This window comes from Lontra canadensis, unplaced genomic scaffold (assembly GCF_010015895.1).
Source record: "Lontra canadensis isolate GAN:19392208 unplaced genomic scaffold, GSC_riverotter_1.0 scaffold4, whole genome shotgun sequence".
NCBI lineage: Eukaryota > Metazoa > Chordata > Mammalia > Carnivora > Mustelidae > Lontra > Lontra canadensis.
Genome location: NW_022630998.1, coordinates 47,390,553 through 47,407,260, shown reverse-complemented (window position 1 = coordinate 47,407,260; position 16,708 = coordinate 47,390,553). Strand labels below are relative to the sequence as shown.

At 42.6% G+C, this 16,708-nt stretch overlaps 1 long non-coding RNA gene across 3 annotated transcripts in view; it reads left to right on the top strand.

Annotated features, from left to right (window-relative positions):
- LOC116862567 overlaps positions 1–16,708 on the top strand; it is a 105,315-nt gene that overhangs the window by 75,339 nt on the left and 13,268 nt on the right. Inside the window, exon 4 of one of the 3 annotated variants that reach the window (XR_004381657.1) lies at positions 12,265–12,348. The exons of the other annotated variants lie outside the window; for them this stretch is intronic. This is a non-coding gene — a long non-coding RNA (uncharacterized LOC116862567). The remainder of the gene's footprint in view (positions 1–12,264; positions 12,349–16,708) is intronic. 3 annotated transcript variants of the gene reach the window in all.

Here is a 16,708-nt window from a genome sequence, read left to right as displayed (position 1 = left end):
TCGTTCAATATGTACTGTTGGTTCTGCAAATATGCTGGTGGGACATTGACCACGCATGTTATGTACCATATGCCGCTCTGTTAGCTGGCATGCAGTGGAAAGCCTGAAAAGCCAGGGAGGAGAAGTGGATATTTTTTCTGCTTTTGAAGCACAGGCTTTAATAAAACAAAAAAACAAAAACCCAAGAGTTTCGAGAGAAAAAATATCACATAATTACAGTTTCGTTAATCCTTCATGGATTCCTTATGCTGTACAGTTTGCCTCTCAAAAAAAGCAGCCGCAGATTCATTCGACTGCCTAGGATTCGTAAAATCATGTCAAAATAAGTATTTCTCATTTTCTGGGTTTGATATATTCTGGGAAAGTTATATGTAAATTGGGTTTTTGCAAATTTGGCCTTATTTCAAATATTTTCAAGGTGTTTTCAATTTAAACTGGTACTATTTGTAAAGCAAATAATAATTTGGTAATGCAAATAGTCACTCCCTAACTTATTTGTTTTGTAAGTTTGGGCTATTGTATTTACACTTTCTCAGAAACAAGATAGATGATGACAGTAAGACACTAACATAATACAAACTAAACATTTTAAATATAAATGAAATATTTTTAGTTTTAAAATTTAATCTAAGAATATAGATTTTTTCTAACAAGTTTTATCTAAATTAAGAACTTGTGCCTATCCCAAAGTAGGGCAATCTGGCAAAATATTGACATAGCAAAATACTGAATTTATCCTAAGGATATAAGAGGACCTTGTGTAAAAATGTATGTGCCAAAACAAACAAACAAACAAACACCCAAACAAAAAATTGCAGCACTGTTTATAGTAACAAAAAGTTAAAAGGAACCCAAAATAGAGAGGTCAGTAAGAGAAGTCATTTAAATAAAAACATCATTTCATTTTCTTGCAATGTTTAGGTAGTTACACTGCTGTCAAAAGAATGAAAGTGAGATACCATTTTTATCTACCATGGAGGCAACAATTTGAGAGTTTGATGACCTCCTGTCGAGGAGTATAGGGAAATGAGGGGTCAGAAGTGGTGTGGGTAAGTACATAAAACACTTCTTCACTGGGTGGTTGTCTCTGGGAGTGGCGGTAGTGTTGGGTACGATCAAATTTGCCAGTCCACAAATATTCCGGAGACTGAGACACTATAATCAATGTGACATCAACTTGAATTATTTATTTTAAAAATACTTCAAAGCCATTTTATATATTTAAGAGATTTAAAAAGAGATTTGAAAGAATTACACTGTTTAATGAGGAAGTATTAAAGTTTGATTTTCCTAAGATGTTTTCACTAGAAACATCTTTTACTGTCCTTTAAGGAGAAAATTTGTATCCAGCTCTTTCAAAACAAGTTCTAGATAAGATCATCTTGTGTATTTGAGAGTTGGGTGGTGAATTCACTGCATTTGATAAACTCAGCATTACCAACTTCTTGGGTCTTTTTCAGGGAGAAGGTATACATGCTCCCTAAAGTTTACTTGATTAAAATAAGTTAGAAAGTACTTGACAATTCAGTTTATAGAAATGGACTGTTATTTAAGATGTGATCCCAAAGATTTCCATTTGGTTACCAATTTCTTTCTTCTTCCTTCCTTTCTTTTCTTTCTTTCTTTCTTTCTTTCTTTCTTTCTTTCTTTCTTTCTTTCTTTCTTTCTTTTTGTGCGTGCAATAGTACAAAAAAACAGAGATAAGGAATACTCACCAATAACCTCACCATCCTAACTTAGCAAATTTTTTTTGTCTATTTCCTTCCATGAGTTTTTCTTTTTCTTTTTTTTTTTTTTAAAGATTTTATTTATTTATTTGACAGACAGATCACAAGCAGGCAGAGAGGCAGGCAGAGAGAGAGGAGGAAGCAGGCTCCCTGTCAAGCAGAGAGCCTGATGCGGGGCTCGATCCCAGGACTCTGGGATCATGACCTGAGCTGAAGGCAGAGGCTTTAATCCACTGAGCCACCCTAGGCGCCCCCTTCCGTGAGTTTTTCTTAGAATTGTTATATTTTTTAAAATACAAAACACTACAAACATACAGAAAAATACAATAAATAATAGAATAAGACTCCTGTTTGCTTCAGTATGACAAATCAGATACTTGCTGAAAACAACTAAAAATGCTAAATAAAATATCAGAATTAAAAATTATTTTCAAATGCATCACTGAGCTAGTAGGAGACTATGAAATATTCAGAGGCAAATAAAGTGAAAGCAGGAAGTGGAAGGGAACTGTGCTCTGAATTTAGCCTTCTCTGTGGAGGCATCTGAAAAGCCCTGCTGGTATTGACCTTGGGTTTTGATGGTGGCCTGAGGTAATGCAGACTAGAGATCAAGGCAAGAACCCCATCAAGGTGAAGTCTAATAGGAGACACCCCCCCACCCCTTGATAAAGCTAGGACCCCAGTGGGCAATGCCTTCAGTATACAGGTAAACTAGGTATAAATCCATCCCACAATGGGATTAGCAAGGAAACTTGCTTATCTTGACCATTGTGCTGGGTAGAGGGGGGAGGAAAAATCTCCCTTGAAAATTTATAACACAAGCATACCCATACAGGGATTTGCGGTCCAGAATTTACATTATCTGCGAGGAGCCAGAAAACCAAAATTTTATTTTCAAGTGGTACAGGTTTTAATTGCTTCCAGGCATATGGCAGAAATAAAAGAAATATTCTCTGGAGGAGCCCACCTTCAAATAAGGCCTCAAAAAATTCCCGCAATTAAACACAAGTTAATCTGCCCTGAATGAGACTCACAAAACACACAAGCAATCAAGACACCATGGGTGATATCCAAGAAACAAAATAAGAGAATCAGACACCAAATAACATCAAATATTGTAATTATCAATCTTATGTAAGATAAGTGCATTTGTAATTGGCAGAAATTAATAATAGAGGGGATTAAAATATACAAGGAAAGAAAGACTAAAAGTAATGATTTTGTAAATTTGCAAAACAAGTAGAATTTCTAAAAATAAAAAAAAATTGAAATAACTCCAATGGCTTGGTTAAACAGAATATGGGAACACTAAAAAAATGGAAGAAGTTATTCATAAGGTCTGAATAATGGGAGTGGGAAACAAAAAGATAAAAAATATGAAAAAGAAGTCAAGAGACTTAGAGAGTAGGTAAGATATTATGTGAATCTAACTGTGATTTCAGAGAACAGACTGTTCTTACTTACTAGTGAAGATTAGTAAGATTTCTTACTAGTGAAGATTACTTCACTAGTAATCTGGGAAATGCAAAATGAAACATTGAGATACCATGTTACCTTTCTCCTCTTAGTAAAATTCATGATACCCAGTTCTGGCAAGACTATTAGACAACCAAGAAGTATTTTAGTATCTAGTGGGGGGTGTAAGTTGGAATAGTCACTTTGGAAAGCAATTTGACAGCTTTTGTTTTGGGGTCTTTGGGTTGTTGTTTTTTTGTTGTGTTGTGTTTTGCAAATTACTGCACACTCCCATTCTGCAAGAAAGGAACATGTATGAGTCTAGCAGTTACAAAGCCCAGGGACAAGTTATATCTATTCAGCTGCAAGGGCATCTGTAAAGAAAATGAAAGGTGAAACTGAGGGGCGCCTGGGTGACTCCTTAGGTTAAGCCTCTGCCTTCGGCTGAGGTCATGATCTCAGGGTTCAGGGATCGAGCCCCACTTGGGGCTCTCCGCTCAGCTGGGAGCCTGCTTCCCCCTCTTTCTCTGCCTGCCTCCCTGCCTACTTGTGATCTCTCTCTCTTTCTCTCTGTGTCAAATAAATAAATTAAAATCTTTAAAAAAAAAAAAAAAGAAAGAAAGGTGGAACTGAGGCAGTTGTGGGTATCATCTTGGTCATTCATTCATTCATTCATTCAATGAATAATTACTGAAGGCCTTTTCTGTAGGCCAGTAGTATAAAGGGCTTACCTTTCCCAGCTAGAGTCAGTTCTTTCTTTTTGGGGTGTGAGGATCCTCTGTCTGTGACCCCTCGAATCTGCTGTTTCTCCCTGTAGATCTGTGTTTTGACTGCTTTACTGCCCTTTAGACTTCCCACTAGGGAGAATCCAGAGCACATGAAAGAAGAGTGCAGTTCATTCCGCCTGTTGCTGGGAGGGAAAGGTGAAAGAAACACAGTTGAAATCCTTCACTCTCCATCCTGCAGGTTTCCCCTCAGTTCTATCTTTGCCTGGCTACTCCAGCTAGTCTGTCTCATGCTGTTCCCAGGCCTCATTTTCCATAGCAGTCGCTTGGTTGTTAAAAATGCGCTTGCAATGAAATTTCTTGTAGTGAGGCTTAACTTGAGAGGGAAGTTTCTCACCGCTTGATCTGATTTTCAGTTGTTTGATGGCCAGAATGACTTTTTACATCTCATTGTATGTAGACTGCATACGATGTATTATATGCAAAGTCAATTATTAGTAAAGATTTCTTGGAAAAAAAAAAAAAGAAAGAACAAGAATGTAAGTGAATGGATGACTTAGCAAAAATTGGGGAGTTACTTTTAAATTTTATTTAAAATTTGTGGTCTGTTGTCCTCGTGTGACATATACCTTTAATTGGAAAACCAGAGAGGAATTAGCATATGTATATCAAAATATATCATGCTACTTAGAGTCGAAACCTAGGTGGAGGTACTGGGTTGCACTTCATCCTGTAGCTGTAAATTCGGTATTTTATGATTTTATAAAATTGGCTGCATCTAGCAAAAAAAAACAGCATCTCCTGAATTGGAGTATCCATGCACTTGAATGTACTCTCAAATAGGCCCATTCAAAGTATTTTTAAGCTTTAATTTTCCAATATCAGATCTCATTTTTAATTAAGGCTTAACTTCCACTCTCCCTTGCATCTCCATGGAAGGATTAGGCCAGACCACATCACATCTGGCTGGGTCTGTGATGTCTCGGGATTTATGAATGACAAGCAATATTAGAACTGGGGTCGTGTGCAGTCATCCTGAAATCAAAAGCTGAATGCTCCCTTCCCAGCCGCATAGGGTTGGGGTAAATAGGTCATCAAAGGCAGCATCCTCTCTGCGCTTTCCTTCTCTTTTCAGAATCTTGCCTCATAAAAATTCAGAACCAGAATCTTGTGGCATTCTCTAATGAGTAACCTATAATCAAAAGCAAAGCTTTCTTTAACATTGGTTATGAAGAGGGCAAGGGAAGAAAGGCTGGAAGGGGTGTGAGGGAGAATCAGAAGGAGACCAGTGGGGGGTGCGGGCAGGCACTGGAAGTTCACCAGCAGGAGAGACTGCCTCTGCACCCACCCAGGAGACTCATGGAAAGGCAAGGTCATGGGTCTTGTCTATCGGAGTTCCCACTAATAAGATGAAAAATATGCAAACCAGCGAGTTCACACAGAAGTTCAGACATTCTTGGGGCATTACAGAGAATTATTTTGAAAACATACAATAAGATTATTGAGGGGCTGGTTTGTCAGTAAGTAGCAACGGAGGCTCTGGGAATGTGGGAGCCTTTCCTGAAACCGCACGGGTGACCACAGGTCACAGAGGGACACTCGCCTCCCTGTGAACAGGGCTGTCTGTGTCTGGCCCATGTGTATGGTCCATGAGACCCGACTGGGGAGCCCAGCGCTGTCTTCATTTCCTTAGTGACTGCTGCCACTGAGGCCATGTTCAGTAAGACTCCCAGGGTCACGCCCTGGCTCCTTGAAGCCCTGGGCTTCTGCCTCTTCTAAGGATAATGTGCGGGAAAACAGGAAGGGGAGGAGCAAATATCCCTAAAGATTTCACTAGGAGACACAGAGACCTACACATAGACCCAAAATAGCAGCAGGAGATAATATATGGGAATGTATTTTGAAAACTTCCACGTGCTACATAAATAAAAGTTAATACTATTTCTATATAATAGCATGGGGCTTAGTGGATCCAGAAACTATAAGCACTGAGCCGTGGATAAGCTGGTCCTTCAAAAGAGAACCAAGAGTACCATTTTACCTAATCCATAATTCATCCTTGTGGAAATTCTGCTGGAGTTTGTAATGTATGATGGCTGGTCACCTGCCGGTAGAGTCAGAGAACTTTATTTCTTAACGTTGGTTATGGGCAGATACAAAATGAGAGAATAGATCTAATAATTCAAGTTACAATGCCTCATTTTCTAATTCTCAAAGGCCTTGCGCTGTGTAGCCTCAGGACCGTGAGAAATAAGTAGGGATCACTCTCTCCATTTTCCAGGCAAGAAAACTAAGGTTCAAGAGGGGGGCATGGCTCGCCCCCAGGTCACAGGGCTGATGGGCGGGTGCACCGTGGCTGTATCCTCAGTGGCCTCTAGGAAGCAATGCAAAAACGTGGCAGGATGTAATTCTAAACCCAGAAAGTCAAACAATGGAACTGTAGCACCCTGGAGGCCAAAGTCCTTTCCCCATTTGCAGCTCCCAGTGTTGCTGAAAAGTGTGCCTGGGGTGAAGATGTGCTTGCCTTCTCTCCATTTCTGTCTCACCTGTTGTACCTTCTCTTTCAGAGCCACATGCTTTTGAGTGATCTGGACCAAGGAGAGCTAGCTCCCCTATTAGGGTCATTGCAACATGGTAACACTTAGCACACTCAGCACTTTCCATCTAGATGTTATCTCATTAACCTTCCTGCGTCCCAGTGAGGCATGTGCTATATGCGATATTGCTGTAGCCTCTGTGCCTCTAGGAAAAGAGCCAGTCCTCTGAGCCCCAAGATGAGGTCCTTTGGACCTGCAGCTATTTTGCTGGGTGACACTGAGGTTTCCTTTTACGGCAAATTACTGGAAGGCCAGTGGCAAATACTATCTATTGCTGTATTCTGAGCACAGGTATTTAGAAGTCTCATTGCTATAAAAAGGGGTATATGCCTCCCTCTACCAACATTGAGTAACATATAGGTGCTTTTTAAATGTCTGTTACTTAATCCTGAGAACAATGTTGGAAGCAGGTATTATTATCTTCTCCATAGGAAACTGTTTATAGGAGACTTGGAGATGAAATACCTTGCCCTGGGACACACTGGTATTAGATGGCAGAACAGGGTTTGTGCCCAGCTCCCGGTGACCTGAGAGTTTAGATGTAAGGTGCCCGCATCCCGTTGAAGGGCTGATTCTGCGCTTTGATCTAATGAGCTGAAGAGACAGAGAGAGGACCCGAACAGACCGTCTGGTTAGCACCAGCTAAATGTGCAGCCGTCCTTCTTTCCACTGCCAGCACCAGGCAACCGGGAGCGGGGATTATGAAAGTGGAGAATAGGACAGCAGCAGCCCCCATGGAGCCCCTCGAAGCTCCTGGGCCTCTCCTCTGAAGTCAGGAAGATTCCAAAACCCAGACACTATTTCCAGGGCTCCGGGGCAGTCAGGGAGTGTGTGCCCCATGCAGTGGAGATACAGGAGGGGTGGGAAGGACTTTTCAAAAAGAGAAAGGAGGAGAGAAGTTGGAGAGTGTTTTGAGGGAGAGGAGATGGTCCTGCCCGGTTTCTGCCAACTCCTGATGTTCTAGTAAGAACCTTGGAGGAGACATGCCTGGTGGGACCAGAAAAGTATTTGTTGATTTGTGAAAAAAAAAATGGTTTTCAATACACAGAGCCCGCACTTTAAGATTTGTCCTGCCAAATTTATGAAGAAAAGAAATGCTCCAGGGGCGCCTGGGTGACTCATTCGGCTAAGGGCTTGCCTTCAGCTCAGGTCATGATCCCAGGGTCCTGGGATGGAGCCCTGCATCAGGCTCCCTGCTCAATGAGGAGTCTGCTTCTCCTTCTTCCTCTGCTGCCCCTGCTTATTCTCCACCTCTTTCTCTGTCAAATGAGTAAATAAAATCTTAAAAAAAAAAAAAAGAAAGAAAGAAAAGAAACGCTTCAGGCGCAATGCCAGTGAAGGGCACATACGTAATCGCATCAACAAGAACAAACCTGAAATCAATTTTGATATGCCTTTACTGTATTTACATTAGCTTCCAGGGTTGATGGGACAGTCTTGCCAATAATAGCTTTTATATAAAATCGGCTTTAAGGGGAGAGGTAGTTGTGGTCTCGGGTTACTTAAGATCCAGGCCATAATTTCACAGCTGGAAACTCAACTTGCAATATCCTTTGTGTGAGCAGGTCCTTGAACCCAGGCCTTGGACTCAGGAATGGGTGGGCCTGAGCTGAGCTGCTCCCCGCCCGCTGCCTGGTGACTTGCATGCTGGGTGTACTTTTAGAGTAATGATGTGGTCAGAGGGACTGACCAATCCAATACTCACTTTTACATTCTTGCTTGGAAAAGTGAATTCAGATTAGGATCAGCTTTACTAATAAACACTCCGGAAATAATCAGCCACCTTCCCCGAGGCTACATTTCTCATGCCATGTCCTCATTCTGGGCATATGACTAATCTCAAAGCTCTGATAAGTAGTGTGTGTTCAACGTAAATTATAAACTGGATGTCATGCTGACATTCTGGCCTTATAGTGATGAAACAGGTATTTCCAGCTCTGTCAGGTCAAACTCAGAGCCTAATGAATACTCTTGGAGGTCTGTAGGTCATTCCTCACCCACTTGAATTTCAGTAACTTATCTTCTGTAAACTAGCATAAAATTACACACTTCAGGTAGTCATTTGGTTATTCCCATTGACCTAAGTAGGTGAATAATAAACTGCCCAAAGACTCACATTTTCCACTCTTGTCCTTTTCCAAAGGGACAGCTCTCCTCCTCAGGGGCCTGTGTCAGGTTTTATCGTTCCTACAGGCAGATTCTCTCTTAAATCCAGGCAGAGTCTCTCCTGCTTTAATTCAGTTTCCGCTTCTTGTTAGGTCTTCAGAAGTCATGGGGAATAATTGTTTGATGTCCCATCCTTAAACCCCTCCATGAATTTGAAAACATTAAACAGATTTATCCAGAAGCTTCCCTACCACAGGATAAAACCCTGATTCCTTTTAACTTTCAATTTTTACTCTGTTTCTTCCAATAGAGGCTCCTAAGTCCCCTCTGGTGTCTTCCTATTTCTACTGTGTGGTGATGTAGTCAGGACGCATTCAGGGGCTCATTCTCTTTCGAGGACAGTCTGCAGGCAGGTGACCCCAGCTCAAGTACACTATGGAGGAGAATGTCTATGCAATCTTGTGTCCGCCCTTGTATTGCAAGATCTCTGCCACTGTTCTGGAGAGCCCAGGCAATCTCCACGGAAAGAGGGCGTCTCTTCCCATGAGTCTCCCTGTACTATCAGAAAAGCCTTTTCCTAAAACTCAGCAGGTGACTTATTCTCAGACCTCATAGTCTAGAACTGGGCCACAGGCCCGGGGAAGGGTGCTGCCAGGATGGTGCAGACCAGTCACCACTCATGCCCCCCACTTCAACCCCACAAGAGGAGTCATTTCCTGAGCACATAGCTTTGTGCTTCAAACACAGATTTCAAAACAAAACTTCAAACAAAATCAAGGTTCTACCAGCAAGGATAAGGGCGGGGAGGGGCCATGGTCGCTGTTAGGGGTATTTGCCACAAGTGAGCAAAAATGGGGGATCAGGGGGTGCCTGGGTGACTCAGTCATTAATCGTCTGCCTTAATGGCTCAGGTCATGATCCCAGGGTCGTGGGATCGAGGCTCGTATCCGATTCTCTGCTGGGCGGGAAGACTGCTTCTCCCTCTCCCACTCCCCTTGCTTGCATTCCCTCTCTCTCTGTGTCTCCCTCTGTCAAATAAATAAATAAAATCTTCCAAAAAAGTGGGGGAGCAAAATGATTCTCTACATAGTTCAAAATATTAACAGTAACACAACAAAACAAGGAATAATTAAAAGCCCATTAAATGCAGGTACTGTGGGAGCTGGCAGGCAGGCAAAGATGAACGCCACGGGGGCCCTTGACCTGCAGACCTAGCTAACAAGCAAACGGGTCACCCCATGTCATTTCAGGATTGTGTGGTAAGTGATAAGAGAAAGGCATGCAGTGTTCTGGAAGCACGGAGCAGAATCCCTTAGCTCGACCCAGGGGTATCATTCCTGGGGAGGGGCCAAGTGGACTGTTTGTGGGTGCTGAGAATGAGCGAGAATGCATTAGGCTAAGAAAACAATGCTGGGGAGGAATTATGTGGTATGTGACTTCTGATTTTCTAATCTTTGTAGAACATTTTATATTTTATTATTATGGCTCCTCTACAGTTGATGAAATAGAAGATCCCCTTCAGGGTGGTGTGCCCTGCAAGGGTCATTTCCCATGAGTTCAGTTTTTCATATTTTGTATCTGGATGAAATCCATTTTATGATCACTGAATTCCATATTTAAACAAGAAAGCCACTCATCCAGTAGGAAAATGTGTGAGGGAGTGAAAATGAATGCGGTTCTAATCATTGTGATGTCACTGGCTCTGTAAATGGGTTTTGTTTTGTTTTTTTTTTAAAGATTTTTATTTTTATTGAGCGAGAATGAGTGAGAGAGAGCATGAGAGAGGAGAAGGTCAGAGGGAGAAGCAGAATCCCCAAGGAGCTGGGAGCCCGATGCGGGACTCGGTCCCGGAAATCCGGGATCATGACCTGAGCTGAAGGCAGTCGCTCAACCAACTGAGCCACCCAGACGCCCAATGGTTTATTTTTAAGTATTGTAAGACAATTTCAGTAATTGGAACTGAGGAGGAATCAGAATGAGTAGAAGTCTATTACATGGAATTGTTTTATTACTTTTACTTATGTGTATGTGAAGATAGGATGGCAGAGACTTGCTTATGAGGAACGTATGTTAAATTGATGAGTGATTTCCTTAGCATATTCATTACCTCCTTAAAAATGCTCTTCAGATGGTGGGGCACCTGGTGGCTCAGTTGGTTAAGTGTCTGACTCTTGGTTTTGACTCAGGTGGTAATCTCAGGGTCATGAGATTGAGCCCCACGTTGGACCCCTCACTGGGCTTGGAGCCTGCTTGAGATTCTCTCTCTCTCCTTCTCCCCTCCCACCTCCCCCAGGCTCTCTCTACCTCTTTCTTTCTCTCTCTCTCTCTCAAAAAAAAAAAAAAAAAAAAAAAATGCTCTTCAGATAATAAGAGACACTGGAAAACAAACTCTTCTTTCCTCCTGCATCTTTTTTTTTTTCTTTAATAGATGTAAACTTTAGCCTGGTTTGTGCTGAGCTTATTAGAGAAGTATGAATATGTAAAAAAAAAATCGCTTTTTTAAACCTTCTTAGATCCATCCTTGGAGTTCTGTAGACATGTTTTCGTGAGAACACCTTCCTCCTCTTATAAATAAATAAAAGATAACTGTTCCAATAAAACCCAAGCCTGCATTATAAACAGGCAATTCAGGGTAACAAATCATATAAAAAAGGGTTAGATTCCTTAACAATCAAAGAAATGAAAACTAAAACAAGATATCAATGAACGAATAGGCAAAAGTTTTTATAGAAGTATAAGTCAGTAAATAAAGTGCTTATGTCCGGGGCTGGTGAGAGGTTGGAGACAAAGAACTTGAGCCATCGTCAATGTGACTGCCCCATAGCCAAGGTAAAGAAGGACTGACACTGTAGAAACCTTCACTTTCTCTGTACTGTTTGCTTTTGTACAGTGTTAGTGAATTATCAGCAAGAGAAACATAAATTTTTCCAAGTGAGGGGAAAAAGTTAAAAAAAAAAAAAAAGAAAAGAAAAGAAAGGAGATCCAGTCCTCCGACTCCCTTTTGCATGAAGTGCTTCCAGTTGCTCCATGCGAAAACAAGGGTTGGCTGGCTCTCACCCAGCTCATCCAAGCTTATTCTCACCTCGTTCCATTTTAAATCCCACCTGCTAGGGAAGCCTTTGTAGTCAGACTGGGAATCTCTCCTCTGATCCAACTTATCTACCAAGGCTGACCCAACTTGAAAAACTGGAAAATAAAAATCAAAAACAGAACGTTCAAACGAGATGCTGAAAACTAGCCCAACCTGAACGTGAAATCAACACGTCTTATCCGTGTTCCACCACGTTTGTGCAGTCCACTGGAAGGACGGGAGACACAGGCTGGAGACCCAGCCCCCCCGTGTGTCCCCCCCAACACTTTGAACCCCATCATTTTTCTCACCTACTAATCAGATCTGTTCCCCTAACTTAGGAGGCCGATAAGAGAATCTGGTGAGGCAGGCGGAGTGCTATGGAAAGAGAAGATGATTAACCACGTCATTGTGTGAGCCCTGGAGGATAAGATTTGTATTGTTCGTTTGGTATGAATACTGCCTAAAAAATTAGGAGAACCCAAGATGTTCATTAACACAAATGTGCTCTGATTTTATGAAGAAAATGCAGTGCTAATCTAATCCTGACGATTTCTCTTTTCAATTTTTATTTTTCATTTCAGGATCTCAGCACACTTAAATGTCACTTAGATTCTTACATCACAGCTGTACCATAAGGAGTGTGAATTGCTACTGGGCCACCAATGGTACTTGTGTTGACACATTTTTCCAGCACTCCTCCCCCTCCCCTTTAATAATGAGAAGTTCCTTGTTACTGGTGAGAGCCACCTTAACATTAAGGAAAAGCAGCCCCTATGTGTCCAGGTGCTGGGAGTTTAGGAAAGAAATCTCAGGTGAAAGTACAAATCGGATGACCACTTCTTTCAGGGAACCTGGGAGAGGGGGCTGAGCAGCCCACATGAGGGGAAGGGGCCAAGCAGAGGTTTCTTTTCCACAGCCACAGCGACGATTTAACCTACTACTGTGCGGTTCTTCTTTACCATGTTTTAGATCTTGTTATTACTCTAGTTCCAGAACATTCCATGTGCTGATGCACCAAACAAGAGAGAGCAGTTTTCCTTATAAGTTGAGACAATATTTAAAGGGCAAGTTTGTCTACTGGTGTTGGCTGAATTGTGTCCCCCAAAATAGATACACTGCAGTTCTAACCCCCAAACATCAAAATGTGACCTCATTTGGAAAGAGGGTCTTTACAGAAGTAATTAAGTGAAAATGAGGCTGTTGACTAGTGTCCTTATAAAAAGGGGAAATTTGGACACAGAGACAGACACACTGAAGGAAGACGATGAAGATACAGGGAAAAGGGGCGCCTGGGTGGCTCAGTGGATTAAAGCCTCTGCTTTCGGCTCAGGTCATGATCCCAGGGTCCTGGGATTGAGCCCCGCATCGGGCTTTCTGCTCAGCAGGGAGGCTGCTTCCTCCTTTCTCTCTGCTTGCCTCTCTGCCTGCTTGTGATCTCTCTCTCTCTGTGTCAAATAAATAAATAAAATCTTTAAAAAAAAAAAAAAAGATACAGAGAAAATGCGGTGAGGAGACCGAGGGTTGGAGTGAAGCATGCTGGAGAATGCCTGAGGCTACCAGAAGCTGGGAGAGAAGCCTGGATCAGAGCCTTCCCAAGAGCTTCCAGAGGGAGCACGGTCTGGCTCACACCTTGATTTTGGACTCGGGGCCTTCAGAGCTGTGAGACGATCTGTTTCTATCTATTAAATAGATATCTGCCGACTTGATGATTCTTCCTTATGGCAGCCTTAGGAAATTAATATATCCACCCAAGTCATGCATTCTTAACAATGATTGGAAAAAATGAAGAGGGAAACCTCATCCCATTCTAGCAGTGGATACTTGGGTGACAAAATAAGGATCAGGAATGGCTTTTTCACTATCGTGGTAGATTTTTCTGGGAACACTCAGCCTGGAGTTCGTTCTCTTTCTGTGGAATGCAGAGAGCCAGTAAACCCTCCCTCTGCAGCATGGCGGAGAGGAGAGGTGCAGGGGCCGATGTGTAGGCTGGTAGGGAGCATATGGTCCCAATTTGGACAATTGCTTGGCTCTGTGCAGTATTCAAGGAGCCAACACTGTGCATACAGCTGCTTAAAGCCCAACATTTAGGGGTGCCTGGGTGGCTCAGTCAGTGAAGTGTCTGCCTTTGGCTTAGGTCATGATCCCAGGTTCCTGGGATCCAGCCCCGAGTCACATCATCAGGCTCCCTGCTCAGTGGGGAGTCTGCTTCTCCCTCTCCCTCTGCCCCTCCCCCCTCCTCATGTTCTCTATCTCACACACAAATGAATAAGATCTTTAAAAAAAAATAAAAAGCACAACATTTTACCAAATGGAGACAAAGACAGTGATAGGGTTCACCAAAGGGAATGAAAGCCCTAAGACCAGGCAGTGACTGATCTAACGCCAACCATGGAGACAGGAATTAGGGGCAAGAGGATTAAAAGCAAAACAGAACTGAAAATCTCAAGAATACCAGGATCTGGACCCTATCTGGCCAAGGACTTTTTCCTTTTGCTTTGTTTCTTCTTTTTATTTTTCTTTAAAATTTTCTTGGGAAGAATCACCACTAAAAAGTGGAATGCCAGTGCTTAATCTTTGTAGGTATATTTGTGGGAGTATAATTTATTCCTGTGTGTGTCATTCTGTTATATGGATTCAGTTCTCAGCTCATCCTTTTGTTATCTTCTTAAAAGAAGCCAGGAAACAGGGGCACCTGGGTGGCTCAGTCGTGTGCTTTGGGCTCAGGTCATGATCCCATCAGGCTCCCTGCTGCAGGGAAGCCAGCTTCACTCTCTCCCATTCCCCTGCTTGTGTTCCCTCTTTCGCTGTGTCTCTGTCAAATAAATAAATAAAATCTTAAAAGAAAAAAAAAAAAGAAGCCAGGAAACAAACCCCCAAATCCTCAGATATTATTAGAGAGAAGTCCCTGGACCAAACGGTCCCCTCGTGAAGGCAGCCCTGAGCGGGCAGACCCCAGGTTAAAGCTGCCTTACCAGAGATGCGCTCTGCTCACACCCAACCTCAGTCTGTGCCAAGGCTGGACAAAGGCCTCAGCCCTGAGCCTTTGTTTTCATTGTCCTGAGACCCAGCTCTTTTCTCCTTTGTCTTAAGAGTAGGCCAGGGTGGGAGCGGCAGAAGGACTGACATCAGAGAGGATCCTAGCAAAAAATGTTACAAATTTAGGGTAATTTCCCCTTATTTACCTCACCCTAAAAAGGGAAAGAAAAAAAAAAAAGAAGAAAAAAAGACTTCTTTTGTCAAAATAAAAAAACATGTGAAAAGTGCAAGTTTGTTGTTGTTTTGAAGATTTTGAACAGACGAGGTGTTTTCCTTGGTACTGAGTTTCAAAATCAACACACTGACACCTGCCTGAGAAAGGAAAAACGAAGTCAGCTCTGTCATCATCCTTCCCCAGCAGCGCTCCAACGCGAAATGAAAAGCATCTCCTTGGCCCCTGCTGCCCCCAGACTAAGCTCTGCACAATGCTCCAGGACCCTCCCTGGCCACCCTCAGCCACCCTCCTCAGCCCAGGTGTCAGGAGGGGAAGGAGGAAAGGTCACGTTGTTTGTACATTTGGTCATCTTGCTACTGCTACTGTGCTGGTGACATTGTTTTTCGGAGAGCTTGTTGTTCGTCAGGCTTTTAAAAACTTAAATTACGTTTCCTTTTTTTCTTCTTCTTCTATTTCCTGAAGGATAAGAGAGAAGCCAACTTCCCGCAGCGGTGACTGTCACGGATTTTTCCTCTGCTGTACAACTGAGGGGCTGCAAGGCAGTTCTAAAACGCGTGATCTATTTATAAACGTATCTAGAAATATTTTTTAAATAAAAAATTTTAAAAAGTCAAGAGTGGGGCTGGGTCACACCCAAGTCTCCAGAAGGGAGATGTGTATTCTGGAGGGGGGCATTAGCTCCCCGCCAGAGGTGGTTTTAAAGTAATTTAGGGTCAAGTGGAAACTGATTATACTTACCTTCTGTATCTGATTATAGTGACCTTGGTTTTTGGTTCTAAAGAAGCTGGGTTCTAGCTTTCCGGGAAGCTGATCTGAGTGGCTCCAGACTTTAAACGTACTCCTGTTTCGTAGTGTCTCAGATGAATGCTGACCTGGCTGGTATTTAAGGAACAACTTCGTGTTTGTCCATTGTCGCTGCCCCAGCACTCACCTTGACTTCCTCCTGCTTCCTTCCCTTTGTGTTGCCTCAGTCTCTGGCTGTGACACTTGCAGGCAGTGGAGGAGACTGCCCCAGGGACCCTGGGAGGATGGGGAAGTCATTAGTATGACTAAACTTGCCCTTCCCAGGTTCAGTCCACCACCTTTCTATTCTCTTGCTATTCTGTCCTTTCTCTTCCAGGCTAGATGGAACACTTCTTTTGTGGCCTTAAGTCGGGGGTAGGGAAGGGGTGTTTGGTCAAAGGGCATCGAGATGGGAACAGGAGAATCAAGGAGAGGAAACAAGGGGCGCAGAGATAAAGAAATCAGAGCTAGAAGAAGAGAAATAAATAGAAACAAAGACGATGAATAATACCTGATACAAAAAAGGGAGCAACGTGATAAAGAAGTGAGACATAGAGATGGTCCTGCAGAGAGAAACAATTCAAAAATAGAAAAAATGTGAGAAACCTGAACACAAACAAACTTAGAAGCCCATGCAGGAAAGGAAAGAACCAAATGGAAGTAAGAAATAGAGCCCCAAACAGGAAGGACGTCTGAATGAGAAATGCGATTGAGGGAAGGAACAGAGAAGCCTTTGTGGCGTGTTTGTAGACCAGAGGGAGAACGACAGAACAGAGGGAATCCAGGAGTGTTTATTCCTTGCACCTAGCAAACAAAAATTCATTATTTTTTAATCATGGAAGAAATAGCTCTAAGAGCACCGGGCCTTTCATGCAATCGGTCTGTCTCTCACTCATCTTAATCCCTCAGGACTCCTTCAGAAGTGTGAGGAAACCCAGCATGAGGAAAACCACATTTCTACCCAGATGACTTTTATATAAAGTTTATTTTAGAGAGATAAGTTCTCACAGTCCTTCAAGCTGAGTTCCCTG